This window comes from Furipterus horrens, unplaced genomic scaffold (genome assembly GCF_987537825.1).
Source record: "Furipterus horrens unplaced genomic scaffold, mFurHor1.1.pri manual_scaffold_4, whole genome shotgun sequence".
NCBI classification, from domain to species: Eukaryota; Metazoa; Chordata; class Mammalia; order Chiroptera; family Furipteridae; genus Furipterus; species Furipterus horrens.
The window spans coordinates 25859017-25884372 of NW_028327174.1; the positions used below are offsets into that span (position 1 = coordinate 25859017).

A 25356-nucleotide genomic window follows, 5' to 3' on the forward strand; every position below is an offset into this window, starting at 1 on the left:
ATTACTTTTTTTAAAAAAGGTGGCATTCAACCAGAATCAGGAATTGTTGTTTTTTTTTTTATTTTGTTTGTTTATTTTATTTTTAGAGAGAGGGGAAAGGAGAAAGAGAGGGAGAGAAACATCACTATGTGGTTGTCTCTCACTTGTGCTCCCAACTGGGGACCTGACATGCAACCTAGTAATGTGCCGACTGGGAATCGAACCAGCGACACTTGGCTTGCAGGCTGACGCTCAATCCACTGAGCCACAGCAGCCAGGGCTCAGAATCAGGAGTTTTTATTCATAATACACCTTACTGACATAAAACAAAAGAAACACAACTAGAAAATGCTCATTTGGAGGTCTCCCTGGAATAGAGGGTCTAACTTGTGGCTCATGCACTTACACAACAGTTTTGAACATCTATTTTGTTGTGCAAGCCCTTTTGCTCAGACACTTTGAATGACACAATTTAAGATAATACCATAGAAATAAAATCTGTGCACAGATATCTTCAAGGCTCAGTATACGAGCGATCCAAGAGCGGGAAAGGAAAAGAATTTCGAGTGGTGATGACTCGAAGTCAACAAGAAGCAAGAAATCTCACCAACATTTATTTCCTCAGAATGCTCTGCTACCCTGACTCCTTAGGGTGCTGCTACACAATCTCTCTGTATTCACAAACAGCCTCTGGCCAAGCGCAGTGTGGAAGGAGTAAGGACATCACTAGCTAGCACACTCCCTTGTGGATTCTGAAGGCAAGCTTTTTTCCAGCTGGTCCCTGACGGCTGGCTGCTTCCTGCAAGGAAACAGTACAGATTCATCTTCAGGAGGCAGGTAGGTTGCTGGTTCTCACTGTGGTACTGATTTAGCAGAGGGAAAGCAGGGAGGGGGAAGACAGTTCATCTTCCTTTAGACTGGAGGTACATCCAGTCCCCAGTCCCCTCCCCCAATACAAATACAAACACAGACATTTATCTACCAAGACTACACTGACATTATTGCTGCCCAACAGCATCACCCACAAAGCTAAGCAGGAAAAATAAGAGAGAAACCCTTAGTAAAATTAGTCCATGTTATTGGACGGTCCAGTAAGGTAGGCAAAAGGCATGAACTTTTAGGAGTTGGACAATCTGTAATAATTGTTATAGAGAAGTTAGGTGTCTAGATCCATGGGCCTCAAGGTTTTTAGTCTACAGAGTGACGGAACTGTCGGGTCCACGTCTAAAAATTGTATCTCTGACTACTAATGATCCACTACAAACTCTAGAGGAAACAATGGCCAAGAAAGTTAGGCAGAGGGCTATAGTGAGACACAGTGAGATCAGATTTTAGATATGATATGAGAGTACTGAAAAATGGACACACAAAAGCTTGAGTAAGAATGTTCTTAGCAGCATTATTTATAATAAGTCAAAAAGGCTATCAACTGATGAATGGATATGCAAAATGTAATATATATCCATAAAATGAAATACCATTCAGCCATAAAAAGGAATGAATATTGATATAACATCCCTAAACTTTGAAAACATTATGCTAAGCAAAAGAAGCCACACACAAAAGGCCACATAAAATATGAATTCATATATATGAAAGACCCAGAACAGGCAAATCTATACTGCCAGAAAGTAGATTAGTAGTTGCCAGAGACAGTGAGGAATAGGGAGGATGGTTGGGGAGTGACTGCAAATGTATACAGGGTTTGCTTTGGAAATGATAAAAATGTTCTGGAGTAAGACAGTGGTGAAAATTGCACAGTTCTGCAGATATAAAAACCACAGATTAGTATACTTTAAAATAGTTGTGAACCATATCTCAATTTCTTTAAAATAAATTTTATAGTATGTAAGTTGTATCCAAAAAAAAAAAATACAAAGAAAAGGCAAGAAGCTACCAATATAAAGAACACTAAAAAGGTACATGACAAGTAAAGGCAATATTTGATCCTCAAACTGGATCCTGTGCAATAGGGGGGAAATGCTACGAAGAATCTTGTTGGGGGGAAAAAAGGAATCTAGTTGGATCAACTGAGAACACAAGTGGTGGACTGAATAGAGGTATTAAGTCAAGGACAGCTCTGTGTGGGTAGGAGAATGTGCCTGTTTGCGGACTCACTGAAGTGCTTGGGGGTAGAGGGCCTCACGTGTAACTTACTCTCAAATTGAAAATATATCATGTAACAAGAGAGCAAGTAGTAAAGAAAAAGGAGCAAACCTTTAACAGTAGACAATGATCTTTTATATTTTCTGTGACTTTAAAATTATTTCTAGCCCTGGCTGGTGTAGCTCAGTGGATTGAGCACTGGCCTGTGAACCAGAGGGTCGCTGATTCAATTCCCAGTCAGGGCACGTGCCTGGGTTGTGGGCCAGGTCCCTATTGGGGTCATGCAAGAGGCAACCACACACTGACGTTTCTCTCCCTTTCTCCCTCCCTTCCTCTCTCTCTAAAAATAAATAAATAAAATCTTCTTAAAAAAGACTTTAACAAATAAAAAATAAAATTGTTTCTAAACAAAAAATTAAAAATTAAATCTAAAAATTCAACTTCCAATCATTTGTCCTATATAAATACTTGCACAAGTATATTATATGTGAAATACTGTTCACTGAAACATGTTTTTGATTGTAAAAGTCAGAAATAGAAATAATCTGTGTCAATGAACGATAAATAGACTAAATGTATTATCAATGTAGTGTTATTCCACATTACTGTCTAAAAAGAAAGATGTCTATTTACATGTACTGATATTGAATGGTTTCCAAAAATATATTCATTTGTGAAGGAAACAAAATAAAAAGAGGATACAGGAAGAATGGGTTTATGCCTAGTAACAAAAGCAGTAAAACCCTCAAGAAGTGTAGGAATGTCTTGATTTAGTTAGGAAAGAATTTAAGCCTGTTCTCTATATTTATTTATAGAGCTAGTTACTTGTATTTGTAAATACAATAATTTCCTTTCTTACAACATTGATACTATGAACTTTTCTAATGAAAAAAGAAACTAATACAATCTTGGATGCCAATCACTCCTATGGTTAACTCTTAATGTTTTTAAACAAATTTTTAAAAATTCAACTATAACATATACCAAAAAGCATACACAGTGTGAATATACAGCCCTAAGAACTTTTACAAATTTAACATATTCATGTAACTACCATCCTGATCAAGAAATAGAAGACTCTCGAAGTCAGCCTCATAGGCCATCCCATCAACTGATCTCCCTCCCTAAAGGACTTACACCAAAGGTTAGTTTTGCCAGTTTTGGAACTCTTCTGTGTCTGAACTCTTTTGCTCAACATTATATTTGAGCCCATGCTTTTGTAAATAACAACAGTTCACTGCTATATACTATTTCATTGAAAATATGACAATGTATTTATCCATTCTTCTGCTAAGGGACTCTTCAGGTTGTTTCCTGTTTGAAGTTGTTATGAATTGAGCTATGAACATGCTTATACGTCTTTTTGTGAATATAAATACACATTCTGTTGAGTATACATTTGGAGGTTGATTGGCTGGGTCGGAAGCATGATGAGTATTTAGAGCTTTAATATAATACTGTACTACCAATGTCCCAAAGTATCAATTTACAATTCCACCATCAATGCTTAAGATTTCTGGTTACTCTACATCCTTGCTAATATTTGATATTTTCAAGTTTTTTAATTGTATTTGTTTTAAAATGCTAGCTTTTCTAGTCTACGTGTAGTGGTAATTCATGGTGGTTTTACTTGATGACTAATGTGTTGAGCACCTTTAGAAGCTTTTTAAACCTTCCACATTTTAAATCTATCATTCACCTGGAATTTTTGTGTGTTGATATGACATGGGGTGAAAATTAGGTTTTTTCAAATATGGATAGGCAATTGACCTAGGATCAACAGTGTTGTGATTGCTGGGGAGAGGGAGGTATAAGGGGACTAAATGGTTATGGAAAAAAAATACAACAAAGATTTTTTAAAAAGATTTTCCTTTCCACGTTGCTGTGTAATACCATCTTAATCATAAATTGTGTGTATGTGTATATATATATATATATATATGTACACACAAATATACACACACTTAGATTTACTTATTTATGTATTTGTATATTATGGGTGAGTTTCTGGTCTCTGTTCTATTCCACTGATCTATCTGTTTATTCTACAATGCAAATCCAATTGTGTAATTCCTATAATTTTGTTTTCTTTCAATATTATTACCTTGGAATTCTTACCATTTGTATTTCCATATAAATTTTGGAATCAGCTCCTGTAATGGTTTTCGACATCTTTCATTAGGTTTAGTCATAGGTATTGATATTTTTTGATGTTTTATATCATCTTAAAATTTCATTTTCTGGTTATTATTGTTATACAGAAATACAGATTTTTTTTCTATACTGACCTGGTATTTAGAAATATTACTAAACTTATTTAAGTATTATTTTTAATTTATATAAAGTAAAATTCATGTTTTTTTGGTGTAAAGTTCTCCATAACACCAAAAAATTCCCTCACGCCACTCCTTTGTAATCAACACCTCCTCCCTGCCCTCAAACCCTGGCGAGCACTGACCTGCTCTCTGTACCTATAGTTTGCTTTTCTAGAATATGACTTAAACTGAATCATACAGTGCACAACTTTTGAGTGGCTTCTTTCACTCAACATAATGTTTTAGGATTCATCCATGTTGTTGCATGTATCCATGGTTTATGAAGATGCACCACAGTTTGTATATTCCTGCACCACTGTGGGACATTTGAGTTCTTTCTAGTTTTTGGTGATTATATGTAAAGCTGCATAAACGTTCGAGTACAGGTTTCTGTGTGAACATAAGTTTCCATTATTCTTAAGTAAATGCCTAGGAGGAGTAGGACTGAGGAGTCATGTGGTAAGTGTACAAAGTTTATACTTATGAGACCACCAAACAGTTTTCCAAAGTAGTTGTACCATTTTCCATTCCCACCAGCAACACATGAAAGTTCCATTTGCTCCGCATCCTCAACAGATCTCGGTGTCATATTTGGGAAGTCCCTAGTTTTGTTTGTTAGGAACTGTCATACCCAAGTATTAGGTTTTAAGAAATATTTTGTCTGAATCCAGTGAGGTAGTCATATGGTGTTTCTACTTTTTTACAGCTGTTTTTACAGTGAATTATAGCAATTGATTTTTGAATACTATCATAATATTTTATACATATATGTCCTATTTAACTAGAAAAGCTTACTTATTACTATTATACAAATTGTGGTCAAATCTTAGGTTACTCTAATAATAGATGAGAAGGTACATGGAAAAATGAAGTCTAATGATATTCTTAAATCCACCCTCTAGACAGAATTCTATGATTACTTCAGTCACAGTTCCTAACAAATCTTTCTACACTAAATACAAAGCAAATCAGAGAAACAGTGACCAAATCACAGTCTTAGAGCCTTATGTACCGCTCTGAAAGTTTAATATTTGGATTCTGAAACATCTAAAAGGAAAAAGAACCTCTATTAAAAATTATGATTGATGTTGTAATAACAGTAACATTATATACTTTCAGAAACCACAATGAAATTACAGTATTGAAATGTTATATTTCCCATGCAACATAAGTAAAGGGATAAATAATTAAAACATGATTGTTTTATATATGATATATTTCTGAAAGGCTATCATATGGAAGAGAAACTTAACACCCTTTTGAGAATTATGACATTAATGAATCCTGGCCCGTAGTTATCAAGCACATGTTAGTTTTATCTTTTCATTTTACCAATGTTCTGATGATTGTGTTTTTTTTCACAATTAAATTACAAACCTATGATCAGAGGGATGGTGATGAGAAGCCCCCTCAGGGCCTAGACAATCTTGTGCAATGAAATCTTTATAACGTTACCAAATGCATTTCAATCCTTGACTTAACTGTATAATCTAGGTTAAGAATGACCTAGGGCAGCCCTGAACATTATGGTAGCTTCCCACAATGTAGCTTTCTGAAGTTGCCTTAGACCCCCTGCGTGACCTCCCCTGTTTACACACCCAGCTATATCTAGTATTTTGGCAAAAATATTTAGTATTGGTAATGTTCCATCAAGACCAAGCAATAGTCCAGAAAGCAATGTAGATGCCACAGTCAGTCAAGCTCAAAAACAATACTAAACTAGTATTGAGTTCTCTTGCAAAAACTACCAATCACTCATTTTCTGAGTTGCCATGCATATTCCTCATTCATTCATATTCTGTCTACCAGAGTTTGCTTGTTCACCTTATTACCTCATAGAGTACTGTTAGCATTAGACCATTTTAAGTCATAGCACCATATGGAGATAACATTAAACTCCATATAACTAAGCTAAGCTCCCTAAAGACTGGTTACCTGTCAAATAGTATCTATAAGAAAAATTAAAATATCAAATACATGAAACCTTACAGTAATTTTAAGCACATCATAGCAGAGTCCACAGTACCCTTCAACCTCAACCACCACAATCATGCTTCTTTCCTTTAATTGCTGCAATACATATCACTATGGAAGTCATGGACAAGAAACAGACAGATGAGTTGGGTAATTTTTTTTGTCAATTACAGCTGACAGTCAATATTATTTTATAGTAGTATCAGGTATACAGCATAGTGATTAGACATTTATATAATTGATGAAGTGGTACCCCTCCCAATAAGTCTAGTACCCACATGGCATCATACATAGTTATTAAATATTATTTACTATAATATATTCTCTATGCTGCACTTTATATCCCCATGACTATTTTGTAACTACCGATTTGTACTTTTTAATCCCTTCCCATGTTTCACCCAGTCCCCTCACCAATCCCCCTCCTCCTATGACAATCGCAGGTTTATTCTCTGTATCTGTGAGTCTGTTTCAGGGTAATGTTTCTTTAAAGCTGGCATTTAACACAAAAATATAGCTGGTTTTATAGAAATAAAAATACACTGAATTTGAACTGGTTGTTCTATTTGCTCTATGTATTTAAAACAACAAATACACTGTCCAATGAACTTTGGCTTCTATTTCCCCATGACTGTAAGAAGGTTTTAAAAAAAAAACTGCTGTTATGTCTCCAGGGCAAAGTGCAAGCTCTACCTCTCCATGAGGTACCCACTGAGGGAGTGTATAGGGCAGTAGTTACAGAATTAACATTTCAGCCCAGGATTTGAAGAGACACCAAGAGAAAAATGAGCAAGATAAAAAGTTAGAAAACCAAAGGTTCCAGAGCTTTGGTGGAGTGCTTCTTACCAGCCATACGAAGATTTCTCACTCTAGGGGACAGATATCACCAAAGTTCCAAAGATATTTCAGATGCTAGAGGTCAGTTAGTAAAAGACAATACTCTCAAAACATAGAAGTTCTGAGCTGGAAGACACCTTGGTTATTGTCTTGTCCACCCCCCTGGTTTTACAGGTAATGAGGAGGAGGAGAAAGAGAATAAATCTGAAGCCTCAAATCCTCTTCATTCGTTTTATTATATTTTTTCCATTACCACGTATCCCCCTTACCCCCCTCCTCCCCCCAGCAATCCCCACACTGCTGTCCATGTCCATGAGTCCTTTTTCCTATCTGCTTGATCCCTCCACCCCCTAACCCTCCCTCTCAGAGCTGCCCTGCTCTCTATGAGTCTGTCTCTGTTTTGCTTGTTAGTTCAGTTTGTTCTTCAGGTTCCACATATGAGTGAAATCACAGGGCATTTGTCTTTCTCTGACTGGCTTATTTCACTTAGCATAATGTTCTGCAGGTCCATCCATGCTGTCGCAAAGGGTAACATTTTCTTCTTTTTTATGGCCGAGTAGTAGTCCATTGTGTAAATGTCCCATAGTTGTTTCATCCTCTTTGGACTGCAAAGTTCTCAACTAAGCAAGCTGCTCTGGTAATGAGGAGATGGGAGAGGCTACTCTGCAGTTAGTATATCCACTCACTCTGTTTTTTATCCCTGCACTATATCATTCCCGATCTATGACTAGTTCTAAGATGCTATTCGTATTTCAAAAAGAAAAGGGCATCTTACAACTCAACAAAAAAAATCAAATAACCCGATTAAAAAAATGGGCAAAGTGCTTAAATAGACATTTCTCCAAAGATGATATACAAATGACTAATCAAGTATATGAAAAGATGCTCATCATCACTAATCATCAGAGAAACGCAAATCATAACCACAAGAAGGTATCACCTCATACCTGTTAGAATGGCTATTATTCAAAGCAAACAAACACACAGAACACACCCTAGAAAATAACAAATGTTAGCAATGATGTAGAGAAACTGGAACCTTTGTGCTCTTTTGGTGGGATTATAAAACGGTGCAACCACAATGCAAAACAGTATGGCAGTTCCTCAAAAAAATTAAAAATAGAACTACCATATGATCCAGGTATTCCACTTCCGAGTGTATATCCAAAAGAACTGGAAGCAGGGTCACCAAGACATATATGTACATCCATGTTCATAGCAGCATTACCCATGACAGCCAAAAGCAACCTAAATGTCCTTCAACAGATGTGATTATATATACAATGATAATACAACATCATTCAGCCTAAAAAGGAAAAAATTTCTGTCACATAACACAACGTGGATGAACCTTGAGGACATTCTACTAAGTAAAATAGACCACAAAAAGACACTTATATGATCCCACTTACATAAGGTAGCTAAAACAGTCAAATTCATAGAAACAGAATGTAGAATAGGGCTGGGGAGAGGGACAAAATGGGATTTGTTGTTTAATGCATCTAGAGCTTCACATTTGTAAGCAGAAAAAATTTTAAAAAATCTGTTTCACAACAATGTGAATAGAGCTAACACTACTGAACTATACACTTAGAAATGATTAAAATGGTAAATTTTATGTCATTTTTACCACAATAAAAAAAAATCAAAAAAGAAAAAAGAAAGAAACAGCAACAGGTCTGTTACTTTGGTTTTTATTTTGTTTTGTTTTTGCTGTATCCCTCCCAACCATTCACACTCTCTAAGAATCAAGAACTGCTTGAGGACACTGTCTTCCTTCTCCCAAACCACTCTGCAGAAGCGGCCAGCTAGCACACCGCTTGCTCTTGGAGTAAGCAATGCAAGTCTGCAATCACAGGAAAGAGGTGAAATGGCCAGGACAGGGCTTTGGGTGGGTTGACCTCCACTTCTGTCTGTGACTTTACCTCTCAGCCTACAAGAGTGGAGAATGGTATGCTGGACCCCCAGTTGAGGAACCCCGAGGATATAGAATAAGGAGTCTTTTACGGTAACTTTTTTAAACCAATAAAGAGATGCTGGCCACTATAAACCCCTTGATGACCAAGGTAGCATGCTTTATTTCTTTGCATCCCTTCTAATATTATATCTCACTCTTAGGAGTCACTCAATAAATGGATGTGCATGCTAATTACAATGACATGCTGATGACCACTGGCAAAAGGAATGAATCTTTGGTCCAGAAAAAAGCTTACTAAACACAGAAACCAAAGTGCTCATTTTAATGAATGAATTAAGGTTCTTTCTTTAACAAAAATCTCTACTGATTTCACAATAACTTTTATTTAAAATTTGGATAAAATGATTTTTTTCTTGGCAAACAGATACCATACTGCCCAAAACTTGGTACTTGGAAATCCCCCCGCCCCAAATACTGTATTCCTTTAAACTATTACCACGTTAATTACATTCTATAATGAAATAGCCACTGGCAGCATCTAAGATCCTGCCTCACAGGTCATTCACTTGCCAGAGAAAACCACTTGAGTCTGTCTTTCAGTTGGGACTATAGACAAGAAAAGAAGGGGTTTTCCACTGTACATAATTTTTATTGTTGGCTATAAAACCAAGAAGCTATAAAATCAAGCTTCCTGAATATTTACATTAACAAGGCTCTTAGTCATTCACATAATGAAAAACGAAAACAATTGTTTTAGTTACATACTTAAAAAGGTTTCAGTAGAAGGCAAGTTTCTAATGGATATTTGGATATTCTTAGGTAATGAAATTAGACACTGCCCCTAAGCTGTTTAAAGCAGCTGTTAAATACATACATATATATAGGCATTTTATTCTTAAAAATAAACCCAAAATTGCAGATGGTTTTTGGTCCCTAAGTGCCATAGTTAGTAATGTTTATCTCCAGGATCTCCCAATACTGACAAACCATAAATAAAATGCAGTGAATCCTTCTGTAAGATTTTTGTTAAATAGAAGGCTAACACTTTTTAGGTTAATATTTTAACAACCTCTTTTATAAGTAGTGTAATTGCTTTGTAATTTGTTAAAATGGGAATATGATTGCCAATTCACTGTACAACTAAATTCATAAAATCTTGACAGGAAACAGATCATTGCTGTCCCTGTAACACAAGCAGAATCCCATTTTAAGGCACTTGAAACATCAGAAGTTCGGCTTCATTCAAGTAAAGTTTAGTTGATACAATGCACAAAGGTAATTATTTTCCTTTAGTTGTCCTTTAATATTATCTACGGCAAATATGCAGTGTGAACACCATTAACAAGGTAAGAACGAATGCCAAAAAGGGACGTTCTGCCAGGTCTTTAACAACAGTGCTTAAAATGCCTCCTGTGTTGGGACAGGGGGCGTTTTCTCAGAACACTGTATAATACTCAGGGTTTTTCCATTATGCAATATATGTATATGACCCCCTATTAAAATAAAATGCAATTAGTTTTCCATTTTCAGTGGAAATTTGGGGCAGAATATGAATAACTGCCACAAAGTCAAAATCTATTTCTATCTTTAATCTTCTATACCAGCAATTTTCAACCCTCTTCATGTAAACTACTAAAATTCTGTGGTAAAAAGTATGACAAAAACAGGTATAATTTTGATTCATTCACACCAGATGACTATTATTGTTGTTAGCCATTGTCATTTTCTTATTTCGCAATCTAAGGGAAAGGCGGTCAGTGTCCCTGACTAAATAGTCATGTATTGCATGTTTTAAAAATTCTTGTAGTACCCTGGCTGGGGTGGCTCAGTGGATTAAGCGCTGACCTGTGACCCAAGGGGTCACCGGTTCGGTTCCTGGTCGGGCTACATGCCTGGGCTGCGGGCTGGGTCCCCATTTGGGGGTGTGTGAGAGGCAGCCACACATGGATGTTTCTCTCCCCCTCTTTGTCCCTTCCTTCCCCTCTCTCTGAAAATAAATAAATAGAATCTTAGGAAAAAAAAAAGGAAACAAAAACAACTCATCCTTGTATTAAAAAAAAAATAGGGGTCACTGCGTGGAGGGGAACAAAGGGAAAAGAAATTGGGACAACTGTTAACAGCATAATCAATAAAGCTTATTTTTTAAAAAAAATTCTTGTAGTACACCAGTTGAAAATCACTATTCTATACCATCAAGATCTTTATTGACGATACTACCCAGCTATCAAGATGACCAAAAAAAGTCTTTAGTTCATCTTAGTTTGATGCCTGTATTGGTGGTGGCCAGACCTGTTTCATGCCTGGGGCACGTAAAATTAAAAAATGCAAATAAAATAAATTAAAATTAAAAATTTTTTAAAAGATGACTAAAAAACACCACACATTCTCATATCCTCTCTCTAATCCTGTCCACTTTTTTAATTAAAAAAAAAAAAAACATAAAATGATCACAGGAAAAAAGAGACAAGAGTTTTAGAACTGTAAGTCACCTCAGAGATTATCTCATACAATATTCTTATTTCACAGTTGAGAAAACTGAGACCTTATTGTCTCTGAATTAGCTCTGCAACTAACTGGGATACAAGTTTGCATAACCTTCCACCAAAATAAGAAAGAAAATGGATATGGCCTTGTTTGTGGGGAACACTTATAACAATCTCCAGACTAAAAAAAATATTTAACAAATTACTTAATACCTTCAGTGCTTCCCTTCCTGCATATTTGTGACAGGCACACAATTAGCCAGCTCCCCAACAGACACTTCTTCCCCTCTAACTTGCCTAACAGAATCCCAGTTTTTCCTTGGCAATGCAAGCCCAGGAAATGACACATGATGCCCGTTCCACCAACCATGGAAACCCCGTTCCCCTCGGCCATACACTCACCTCCCGGCCATACACTCACCTCCCGAGTCTCTACTGTGAGCGGGGAAGTCTTGTGAAACAGTGCTGGTAAATGATACTGAAGAGAAAACTGAATGGACGCTTTTGAGAAAACGTTTGTTCTCTGTTCAGCAAGCACAGGAGGAAGGACTGCTTGACTAGTCTCCGTCCTCCTCCTTGCCTTGAAAAGGGATGTGATGCCTAAAGCTGAGGTAATAAGTGAACGCACAAAAGAAAGCAGAATAGAAGATGGGAGAGAACCTGGGGACAGTGCTAAGCTGCTGGACCAACCATGAGACCACCTACCTCAGCATCTCTGAGCTGCATAAACAAACAGCTCATGGTCTGAGCCTCTGCTGGTAGCTTTCTGTTAACTACAGGCAAAAGCATCCTGAATTTAAAAAGAAATCTTTTTTCTGTGGCATGCTATGATTTTCCCGCCCAATCTCACTCCCATGAAACACATATATTGTTTATACTATACGCAACTAAAAAGTGACAGGATTACATTTCTCCTGCAAAGCTGACAGAGACCAATTTGATTACTTTATAGTTATAGTACCTCAACTACATGACCCTATTAACATAAATGTCATCAGTAGAGAAAATATTAGGGAAAAAACATAATTTAGATCATGTTTGTTTTTGACTATTGACTCGGATCATTGCTTCTGCCATCTCAAATCCTTTCTGGAATTAGGTACCACATCAGTAACAAACTGATAAATAGTACCTTTTGTTAACTAAACTCTTCTGTCTCCTTTAAACATAACTGTTAGTAAAAAATAAAGTGTTAACATTTCATCTTGGATTTACAGCCCCAATCCTCGTCCAGTCAACATTTGCATATACTGATGCTTGTAACCAAAACTTAGAGACCTACCAGCACTACGACAGACTCATGGCATTGTTGTTTTTTCCCATTGGTTATAGTAACAAAATCTGAATACAGTATTCCCTCACTTATCGCGGGTATTACGTTCTAGACCGTTCTAGACCGCCCCACCCCCCGCCGCTGCCATGGTAGGTGAAAATCCACGAAGTAGGAACCTTACAGTTATTTTAGTATTTATATATATTTTAAGGCTTTATAAACCCTTCCCACACACTTATAAACCATTCCCAGTCCCTTATTAACCTCTCCCACTCCCTTATTAACCTTTTCCACACTTTTATAAACACTACTTATATTCTTAAAACATATTCTACACTCTTAAACCTACGTAACTTTAACAACATACATATACAGTACCGCAACATCCCGCGATACAGCAAAAAACCCGCGATAAATAATTAAATATATTATTTTTTTAAATCTCGCGATACAGTGAGGCCGCAATAAGTGAACCGTGATACAGAGAGGGACTACTGTACTGGTAAGACATTAAAAGTCACACTATCCAGTACCGTTTTGTAAATAGTTATTTTAACGACATTTTGATGGAAGTATTTCAAATAATGTTCACCTCCATGACTCCCGTTGCACCCATCTCCGCACCTCAGTGGCCCTGTTCTTCCTGCGTCTGGTGCACGGGAGAGCCCAGTTTACCCCCGTCTTCCTCTCTGCCCTCGATGCTTATCTCCCTCTCTGTCCACAGCCCGACTCTGCCTGTAGCTGATGTCACTCACGTCTACTCCATTTCCCCCTCTTTTACAATTTCTTCTTTCTAACCTCATGTGTCTTCTGTCATCCCTCAGGTCCCACAAAGAAAAAGATCAACAGCCTCCCTAGTTGGAAGGAACACAACAAACAACTGCCATGAGCATCCGGTCTCCTCTCAAGTATGTTAGCATCTCTCCCCTGCTGTCATTCAAGAAAAAAAATGGCTGATTAGTAATCCTGACATAAATAGTATGAACAGTATATTTTGTACATATATGCGGGTTCAGTGCTTTTTATAGTTTAAAAAGAAAAACACAGGGCAAGCAAATGTTCGTTTTTTAAGTTGTAGTAAAGTGCTTTTGCCATCTCCTCCCCTCTGTTTACCCTTTATCCCTCTACTCACTGATGAGATATACCTTCCACCCATATGGTCTCTGGGTCACACGGCTCCACCCACACACTAGCATATTCCCATCTTCCATGCAAATTGATCAGTTAAAATGAAAACAATATTTTATTGATATAGGTGTCTATGTTAGACTGCTCTAAAAATATATGAGGACACTGCATTAGTTTATATCATCATTTTCAAAGTATGATCGAGTGACTCCTGGTGGGAGATCCCTGAGACCAGTTTAGGGGATTCACAATGTCGAAATTATTTTCAGTAATAAAAAGATGTAATTTGCCTTTTTCGCTCTCATTCTCTCATGGGCGCACACCAATGAATCCAGAAGACACATGGTGTGTAATGATAATGTATCACTCAGGCAGCTAATTAAACCTATGCTTCTATATTCTTGTGTTCTTTAGAATTTTCTAAGGTAGCAAATTTAAGGTATTAAGCATGCATTTTTTAAAGAAATTAACTCAGTGTGTTCTCATTACTTCTATTTCCTAGCACAGCAATCTTTGATTATATCTGCTATAATCTTCATTCTTATAATCACCAAATGAATTCAGTGAAAGATAAAGAAATTGCATGTTTCAAACACTGGCATGATGAGCTCTTTAAAAGCAAAAGATAGTTTTCAAATTAGAAAGGAAAAAGCCACTGAAGCATCACATAGGGTAACTCATCAGACTGCATGGGTTGAAGCAGTGCACACGAGAGCTGAGAAACTAACAAGCTTTGTATGGCGGACACTGCTGCACATCTGGCTAGATGAAAAGTCAGTGAAAGAAAGCACAGCAATGCCGCTTATCAAGATGCCGTATTTCATCAAATTTAACATTTTACTGCTAACATGAACTAGAAGTTAATATTTCGCCTCAAGGATAGTACTTTTGCTTTATAAGTGGACAAATCCGTGGATGTGGATGGACTTACTGTTTTGTTTTTATTATCCCAGTATCCACGCCAACTAACCATCAAAAAAGGTTTTCTTTTATGTGAATACTTGGCAACAAATACAAGTGCTCCTGAATTACTCAAAGTATTAAATAACTTTGAATCTCATGATTCATCCTGAAACAACCATGTTGATATCTGCTCTGATGGTACAAAAGCAATAAAGAAAATGCTAGCACTTTAGCATGAATCAAAGCAGGGGTACAAAACTGAACCAGTAATAATTATATTCCTCCCTCTCTCTCAATTATTTTTAAAAAGCCAGTTTCACTTAACAATGTTTTTGATAAAAACAAAAGTTATTAATTTTATTAACTCTCACTCTTGAGAACTTGGTCTTTTTAATATTCTGTGTAATAAAATGGGAGGTACAGATAAAAATCTCTCTGCTACATACCTAATACCATAGCTGCCTTAAGGAAATGCATGTATGCAATTGTTTGAGTTGTGAGCTAAACTACACGCTTTTTTCATTGTATATACCATTTTTGCTTAAGAGAATGACTGGCAGACAACTTACAGTTTACACAGACTCAGGTACTTGGCAAACATTTTCTCTAAAATGAATAAAGTGAGCCTGACACTTCAAGGAAAAACTGACAATATCTGTTGCCAATGATAAAATTTGAGCTTTTGAGAAAAAAATAGAATTATGGAAAACTTGAACTCAACACTAAAATCTTGGCTGCTTTCCAATTCTTAAAGACTTTTTTGATGAGATTAATGGTCATATTAATTAATGTGATTTGTATAAGCAAATATATCAACATTTGAAAAATCTGCAAACTCAACAAACCATTATTTTTCAAATGACCAGTGTATGATGTTATAAAATCACATACACAAAGATCCATTCAAAGTGCAAGATGAACCAATAGATTTTTAAGCTTACAGAGAACAAAAAATTTCATTGATATGGTTTCAAAGTTAACACTGCAACTAACCTTTAAGAACTTACCACTTTTTGAGTTTTTTAAATTTTTTGATTTATTTATTGTTTTCTATTACAGTTGTCCCACTTTCTCCCCCATTGCTCTCCCCAACCCCATCCACCCCTTCTCCCACAGTCAATCCCCACCCCATTGTCCGTGTCCATGGGTCATTTATATGTACTAGTTCCTTGACTAGACCCTTCCCTTTCTTACCGCTCTTCTCTCCCTCCCTCCTCCCCCCAGTCACTGTTAGTCTGCTCACTTTTTGTGTTTTGATGTAACAGAATATTCACAATTACATGAGAAGATACTGAAATACTCCATCCACCCTTTTTCAACTATATATCTGTGTACAGCTGGGTTTTCTTTATATACTTCATGCAAACAACGAAGCACAACGGATTTAATATAAAGGCAGTACTGAAAATCCTTCTCTCTTCTATTAAGCATTATATTACAGAGAATAGCAAAATGTAAAACAATGTCACACTTCTCACCGTATTTTTTATTTTGAAGTACATTTTTCATAAAAGTATGTTTTATATATGTTAACCTGTAATGAATTTATGATTTTAAATGAATAAACATTTTAAACATTTCTCAGTTTTAATTTCTAATGTGCTATATATTGATAGACATAGTCCACATAAACAAAATATTTTTGGGGTCCTCAATAATTTTTAAGAGCACCAAAACTTTTGAAAACTACAGGTTAAGAAAGAGCACTTATAAACATGTATGTATAAGAGAATGGGTACCTCAAAATGAATCAGAAGATTATCAGCTCCGTTCTAGCACCACTTCTTACTGGCTCTGAGATTTGGATAAATCACTTAGTCTCTCTAAGGACTTAGTTTCCTCATCCATAAAATGGATAACTCATGTCTTGTTCTGAGGACAAGAGACAAAATATGAAAAAGCAATTTATAAACTACAGACATATTATTACAAGGTCTCAAAGTTAAGAGTGTTAAACACTTCTAATGACTATATTTTTATAAAACTCTCCCTTAAAAATTTATTACTAAAAGCAGCACTTAATAAAAATGCAAAGTGGAGATTTTTGATTAGCCAATTAGCTCAAATGTCCACCCACATAATTTCACTATATTGTTTCTTCTTCTACAGTTATAATTGGCAATGTATAGTTTATATCGTTTAACTAATTATGACTATTTCCAAATATACATCAAGTACAGAAAATAGTAACAAACCCCAATGTACCTATTACCCAGCTTCAACAATAATTAAAAATTTGTCAATACTCTTTTATTTCTTATGTGTGTTTGTGCCTATCCTATAGTTTTTTAAAACAAATATTAGTCATGATTTCATTTTACCTATAAATACTTCCATATGTACCTTTAACATATGAGGATTTTTAAACATCAACAAAATACCACTAATATAGATAAAAACTTTATGGTTATGATTCTTTTTTTGTTTATTTATTTATTTATTTTTAGAGAGAGAGGAAAAGGAGAAAGAGAGGGAGAGAAACATCACTGTGTGGTTGCCTCTCACTTGCGCCCCAACTGGGGATCCGACGTGCAACCTAGTCATGTGCCCTGACTGGGAATCGAACCAGCGACACTTGGTTCTCAGGCCGACGCTCAATTCACTGAGCTATACCAGCCAGGCGGTTATGATTCTTAAATACCACCTAATACATATTACATGTTCTAATTTCCTGACTGTCTTCCCAAAAGAGTCTGTTACTTTGTATCATCAAAACATGATTCTCACCAGTTCATTTTCAAGAAAAACAAGATTTTTAGTAAAAGCTAGGAAGAAAGGGGAAATAATACCATGTTTAATATGTCACGAGCAGTTTACAAAACAAAGTCAAAAACTATCTTCCTGAGGAATATGCTTCTCCCCTAACCAAACAACAAACAAAAACAAAAAAGAAAGAAACCCACTACAAAATAGGCCAGACTGGTGGTGACACTTCAGTATTCTGAGAACAAGAAGAGGACACAGCTCAGCTGCTCAGGAAGAGAAGTGGATAGGAAACAACCACCTGCCATTTCAAAAAAAAAAAAAAGAGGTCAGGTCAAGCCACAGGGTCAGGCAAGCTGGAGGTCAGGGTCCAGGTTCCAGAGTGAGCATACTGCTCAACAAGTCAGGTACGTGACCAAGGCTGGAAGGCAACCAACCCCCTTCAGATTTCAATTCAACCTTCAAAAAGCAGTGCTGTAAGCTAGACATGTGATGGAACCACGATCAAAAGTAACAGTTGTGAAAATTAATTCAATTTATTCAGCAAACATTCATCAAAAGCCAACTCTACCAGGTACTACTGTATCCTAGAATGAGTTGTTTGGGCTTTTTAATTTATACAATGCAAACAATAAACAGCATATACTTTTCTACATATGTCTTTCACATTAATTTCAAGGGGAAGAATTAAGATTTTAATATGAATTATCTTGCCATATACCATTACAATTCATAGTGCATCTTTTTTTCTGAAAATCAGTTTGCCCTGCTTCTCACCCACACGCTGAAACATATGAGTTTTACTGTCCATCCCAAATATTTTGGAGTAGTACAAGTCACATTAGCTTTTATCACACACACCACAGACCCCCAGCATTCATACCTACAATCCGTTTCTAAATGGAGTATTTAGTTTAAAAGAAAATCAAGGGAATGCTGAAGTATTTCCTACCTCCTCTAAAAATTTTCTTTTCCAAAGGCTTACCCAAGTGTGTCAGAATCTACTGCCGATGAAAAATGGTTAGGTGCATACAGAATAATTTTCCAAAGATTTGATTCTATAGACACATACATTTAATATAAATCCTTTACCACAATTTCACCTATAACTATTTTATCTTTAAAATTGCAGAAAAAGTGGAGAAGGGGAGGGAGCATATTTCTTCAAGAATGCTTCAGAAGTATTTCATGAATGTGTCCAAAAATAAGAAATAGTCATCAAGAAGTTTTTAGCTGACAGTGTAAAGGACATGATCTCAACAACAAAACCTGGCAGTCAGACACCTGTAGTAAGAATCCAGACTTCCCATTTCAGAACTGGCACTTTGCTTCAGGTTTCTATTTGAAGAGAGTAAAAATCCCTAGTTTAAGCTAGTATTTCCAGTGAGACCATTAACTCCCCTACAAATCTTTAAGAAGACATAATTAAACACACAAAAACATAACACAGTCCAAATTTATTTTTTGATTCCCATACCATATGGAAAAGACCCAGAGAACCCTTAACCTATTTTATCCATCTGGTAATAGAACCAAATAGCTTACATATATGTCTGTACAACTTTTGCTGCCTGTGCAATCATACAAGGTACTATCGAAACTGTCCTTGGAATTTAGCTTTACCTTATACCACTACTGTGACATTGTTCTTAATGGAGAATCTAAGTATACATTCCAATACATCACAACCCTAAGTGAATTATAAACAATGATATTAACCTCACTGTAAAAAAAAGACTTTGAGCAAATGGCAGAAAAAAAACAAACAAAAGGTAGATAAATTGTTAATGAGGAGTTAAAAACTGAAAGCTTACACACTTCAGTCTAAAAAACATTTTGTAGGTTCCTTTTGCAAAGATGAAGTTATTCTATTCAAATGGGTTTGGACTGCAAATAAATATTAAGTTATATCATTAACATTATTTATCAGGATATCATAGGCAAAATAGGTTATTCACAGAATAAGTGGAACTATAACTCGCCTTCTGTAACTTCCTGACCCTGCTCATTATTAGCTTCAACAAACATCACCACTTGACATTATATTATCCACGTAATGTTTACTTGGTTATTGTCTTTCTATCTTCTCCCAGTAGAATGTAAGTTTTATAAGGGTAAAGAATTTGTTACTTTCCACTCTATGAGCAGTTCCTAGAACAGCATCTGGCACAAAATACAGAAATCTAAATAAACCTGCTGAATGAAGAGATGGATGAATGGCCTCCTTCTTTGACCTTTCCTACTTCCTTTCCTCCATACACATGCTGAGGACCCTTTAAAGCCAGGGTCGAATTCTATTATCTCTATAAAGATTACCTCACCTAATCCTCCAATCTCCTCTTCCTTTATACCATGAATTTGGTACTTCCCTGCTGTCTGATAATTGTTTCATTTTTGCATATGTACACACTTCCCTTAAAACACTTATAATCCTCTTCCTTATTAAAAACATGGACCCAGGTCCGCAACTTTTGGTATCCACCTCAGTATATTAAGTGTTTTTGCTTGATTGATTTATATCTGTAGTTAACTGAGAAATAAATTAATAGTTTCAACTTTTTATAACCTATCCCTCCCTTTTCAATTACTCAATTGAAATTGTAGTGGGTCCCCCTGTTTTAAATGTCTTTGGCAATTTCAAGTTTTACATGCTCATATAATTAAACTTATGCTCATAATTTACTTTATTCATCTTCCCTCCCCCAAGATTAAAAATTTTATATAAAAGAATCTTATGACTTTTTGGTGATACCTACCTAACCTCAATCAAAAAAGAGCTGTAAAATTTCATTACCCCCTTCTTGTTGCTGAGGGATAGGAAGGTATTTTTTCCCTTTCATGCCAAGATGTATCCCATTTCCTTCTTTAGTGACCATACCCCTGGCAAGCTTTCATTATTTCTTTGTACATGTCTTTAGTAATCTGACTTATATACTTCTTTTTGAGCCACTCTTGTTTTGTCCAGTTCCATCACTTATTTGATTACATTTCAAATTTCCTTTCTTGGACTATATGTAATATAAGGATGGCATCTTTGTAAAGGCTGAGCCTGCTTCTTTAAATCCAGCAGCTAACTTTTATGAACATCCCTTCACATGGGCAACCCTTGATCACCTGGGCTAATGAAATGTACAAATATATCAAATTACTTAAAACACGAGAAAATCAAGAAGAAAATGACATCTTGCTTTGGAATATATCATATGTGGCTTTGGACAAGATTTAATTTAATTATATTTTTACTTAAGCCAAAGTTAGTAACATTTTCTTTTATGATAGTGGATATCTGTTTTGGTTTTAAATTCTGATGTAGGTAATTTTTTTTTTAAAGCCCATCAAACACCAACTGTAATTTTTTTTTTTTCCTATGAAGCCTTTTTAACTAGTTTTTTCAATCTGTTGAAATCTGTCATAATATCTGGTTCCTGTTTCCCCTGATTTATTTTCTCCTTTTTCTTGGGATTCTGATCCAAATCAGCTTTCCTATACTAATTTACATCTTCAATTTAAAGTACTATTTTCTTGAGAACAAAAAGCATTTTAAAAAACATTAAATGTTCAGGGAAATTTTTAGTCCAAACAACACAGGATAAAAAAACTCCACTTTTTAAGATATTCCAGGAAAAGCTGGGTTTCTAGGATATATCAAGCTGGTAATTTCAGCAAATTACATTTAGTAGGATATTACTTTCGCCCCCTTTTCAGTTATTGCCATTAAGCTTATGGCCAAAGAGACCCCTAAATCCTCAATTTTACTTGACTATTTTTTCTTTACAGGTACTCAGTTATTCTATATCTGAACATAGGTTTATAGTGCCTGAACCAATTTTTTTCATACTTGTCACCCTATTAATGGCAGAATTAAGAATGAACTCATTTTTAATTTTCCTCCACGTCTAACCTTGATAAGTATAAATGATTTTACCTAAAAGCCGACTTTTGAGCTGGTGTAATTTAGCCCAAATTTTTACATAAGATGTTAAATATTAACCTCCCCCTAAAAAAAATTTTAACAGCAATCTTCCACAGTCCTCCAACTCAGTAAATCCCACAACTTATTTTTTATTATTATTTTTCACAGTGCTTAGTCACATTCTGACTGAAATACCTACATAGAACCATAAGTTCTTTGCTTTTCAATTTACCTCTCCAGGTTTCTGCCTTCACCAAACATAGGACTCCACAAGTCTCAATTAATTAATTAATTACAGTCTCCCCCAAACTGTGTGTCCACCAATATACATGATTTGCAACGAAAAGTAAAGAATTAAAAAGTAACTCAACTAGTAAGAATTCTTTTCTTCTTTTAAAAATTTACCTTAAAAAGTCTCTTTTCTTCATGAAGTTCAAAACAGTACAAATCTTTTGAAGGAACAGTTGTCACCTATGTGCACTCTAAATCAGCCTCCTAAAATGAGTTGCAGCAAGAGGCATTTTTCTGACAGGCTAAGTTCCCCAAAGAGTACTCATTAAGGTCTTCCGTGGATGGTAAATTTCACACACACACACACACACACACACACTCTCTCTCTCACACACACACACACACACTCGAAAGAAAGAAATGAAACATACCTGTTCATTTTCTAAACAGGTTTGATAGGTTTGGTTCACTTGTAAGAGCAGAGTGTTTACTTACAGTCTTTTAAAGCAGAAGTGGCAGCCAGAGCACTGGGTAAATAAAAACTTGAGCGAGTTTTTAAAACCCTGAATCTTAACTCACTCACTTCCCCTTCGTTCAAGGGGGACGGCACAGCAAACCCCACGGCAAATGAGATTATGCAACAGGTTTTTCCTCCCCTTTATTCATCACAGGCTGGTTAGAGGTGTGCTTTCTCCGAACAATTTAAGACACCCAGGACTCTAGGATCTTTGCAGCTAAAGTTTAATAATCTTGTTTAGAATATTGCAGTATCCATTCATTTTAAGATCTAATGTTTCTCAAGTTAATTACTGATGTGTGTGTGTGTGTTAGGAAGTAAACCCCAGTTTTGCCTAAATATTTTCCTTCCTGGTGTTTTACTACATGAAACCACACATGATAAACAGATCCTCGGTTGTCTACCCGAGCTTTTTTTTTTTTTTTTTTTTAATTTCTCACGTTTTATGACTAGTGTGAATAAAGAAGTCAATGGCGCACTGGGTTCCCCAACATCATGACTCGGGCCCCCAGTATGGAAAATTGAGTTGTTAGTAGGTTAGCTTGGTTTAAGAAAGCAACGGCGTCACCACCTAGGTGGCCTCGCTGCTTACACCAAAGACGAATTTGGGATAATAGGAACAGTCAGGCCGGGGCCCCATTTGGCAGGCGTGTTGTGTAACAGACGCGCCTGGAACTGAGCAGCTTCGCCCGCGCAAGTACCTCGGCTACCCGCGGTGGCGGCTTCTCGTGGCGGGACCCGGCCGCCCGGCCCGCACGGACCGAGTCCCCGGCCGCCCGCCCCCTTACCGATCGGCCCGGCCCCCAGCCAGGCCTACACCCCCCGCTTCAAACGCTCGGGTGGCTCCAGATCGCGGTCGCCCCCACCCTGCCTTCCGAAAATGTGACCCGGACGCCCGGGCAAGCAGAGCCGGAGGGACGAGAGCGCGGCGCCCGGCACCCAGCGTCAGGGCTAGCCGCGGAGCGTCCATGCTGTCGGCGCGGGCGGGCGCCCCGAGCCCCGCACCCTCCCGCCCGCACAGTCCGCGCGGCCGGTCCGAGGCCACTTACTTTTGGGGCCGCCGACCTCCCGACTCCCTCTGGGGGAAACGAAAGTTGTCACGGCGTCACCCCTCGGTCCCCCCTCGCCTCCCGGACTTTCGAGGCGCCGCCGCGGAGCCGGGAGGGCGGCTGCGCTCCCGCTCGCGTCCGTCCCGTCGCGTTCTCCTCGTCTTCTTTTCACTATATTATCTTCTTCTCTGAGGGGTGGGCGGGGGCGGGAGGCTTAGGAAGAAAGGAGACGTTTGCAAATTTTCTTCACTCTCCCCCCACCCCCAGTCAGCCTTGAAAAAACAATGTTGAAAGGGGTGAAGAAGCTGGGGAGGTGAAGGTGGGGGGCCGCGTGAGGAACGTGAAGGGGGGAGGGAGGGGTGATAATAATCGTTTAAAAACTGACTAAAGTCCCCCAAACAGTGATACACAGAAAGAGGTTGAAAGGCGCGGGGTGGGGGGGGTGGGGTGGGGGGTTGGGGGGAAAAAAGAGAAAGAGTCGCTGGTCAGGAAACTTCAAGCGCGGATGAGGTCATTGGTTTAAAAATAAAGAGATGGCGTCACTTGAAACCAATCCCAGTGAATGAACTCAGCGGAGCCCGGGGGAAAGGAGGAGACAGGCGAGGGCAGGGCGGTGGGCGCCGGGCGGGGCCGCGCTCCCTCCCGCCCATCCCGCGGCAGCCCGAGTCCCGAGCGCGACTCCGCGCCCCGTTCCGGCAACGCGGGGAGGGGTCGGGTCACGTTCCGTTCCCGAGTTCGGCGACTCCGAAGCCGGTTTCGCTGGCGCCGCTGGGAGGAGCCGGGGCTGCCCGTGGAGGCGGCCGCGCGGCCTCCTCCTTCCGCCCCCGAGCTCCCGGCCCCCGACCCCCGCCCGGGTCCTAGCCTGGGCCGCGCGCCCCAACAGGTACTGAAGGGTTTCCCCAGCAGCAAGACCCAGAGCCTTTTCCTCCTCCTTGGGCTGTTTCCAGCGGCCTCACCAGCTTGAAGAAACGCAAACAATGATTTGAGAGAATTACAGTCACTCTTTTAAAAAGTCTGACGAATCCAAAATGCAGGGCACTGCCGTCTGTTATGAAAGAGAAGTTACAGGTACTTTAAGAAAATTCACACTAGTGTTTTACAGACATTCAGCTATCATATTTCTTGTTGAAAGTCCCCCATCTGAATGTACCTAACATTTATTATTTTCCTTGGCCTATATTTTCTTATACTTATTTATATTTACAAATTTAATAAGTATGAGTAGCCAAAAATTCTCTTTAAAAATGTTTTCTACATTGGGCAGTGCAGAATCATCTTTAAATCAGACCAGAGGTTCACTGCCTCTTGAGAGGTGCCAGACCCTGGGGTTTAATTCTGTACACTTTGTGCATTTTTTATTTGGATTAATTACAATACCTTGTTTTGAGACACATTACACACTCTGAAAAACTAGAGACCTGAGGTGGTGACAAACCAGGACTTGGAATCACTGAATAGGACAATCGGAGCTTTATTCTAGTGTTCTTTGAGCATTTGAGCATGAAGCAGCTTCTACTGAGAAGTACTCACGTGGATATCACATAACAAAGATGTGATTAATGACGGAAAAGCACACTGCGAATGGACTGCTCGAGCCAGAATTTATGTGTAGGAATAATCGTGCTCCTAAAATATTCCATTTGCTGCGTACTACATTTGGGACATTGGTCCCCTAAGGGCATCTTTGTTGTGGAATGTCCACTTGGACCCTTCCTAAGGGATTTTTTTTTAACTGGCTCAAGAACTGAAAAGTGGGTTTGGGGTGGGTGAGAAAGATAAAACATCTCCATACTTTTCTGCCTTTAACTCTCGCAACTGAAATGCATTCGTTATGACTGGTATCGTTTAATGTTAGTATTGGGGCAAGCCCCTGGGAACCTCCGGCCCATCTTCTAGAAGACGAAAAGGAGCCCATCTGGAGATGGGAGACCGCTGACCACTTCACGCAGTAAAAAAAATCCTGAAAGCCATAGATGGAGAGCCCACGTTCTACTTCTGCCTTTGACCTCTAAAACTCCTGCTAAGGG

At 37.8% G+C, this 25356-nt stretch overlaps 1 protein-coding gene across 4 annotated transcripts in view; it reads right to left on the bottom strand.

Annotated features, from left to right (window-relative positions):
* The window catches only part of DUSP16 (dual specificity phosphatase 16), a 98782-nt gene that overhangs the window by 56037 nt on the left and 17389 nt on the right, over positions 1–25356 (bottom strand). The window contains exons 1-2 of one of the 4 annotated variants that reach the window (XM_090272856.1): positions 23330–23527; positions 16656–16788 (exon numbers count right to left, since the gene is read on the bottom strand). The gene's annotated coding sequence lies outside the window, so the exon portion shown is untranslated. Of the gene's footprint in view, positions 1–16655; positions 16789–22258; positions 22322–23329; positions 23528–25356 lie in introns of those variants that run through there. The other 3 variants (XM_090272857.1, XM_090272858.1, XM_090272859.1) reach the window with 3 other exon arrangements.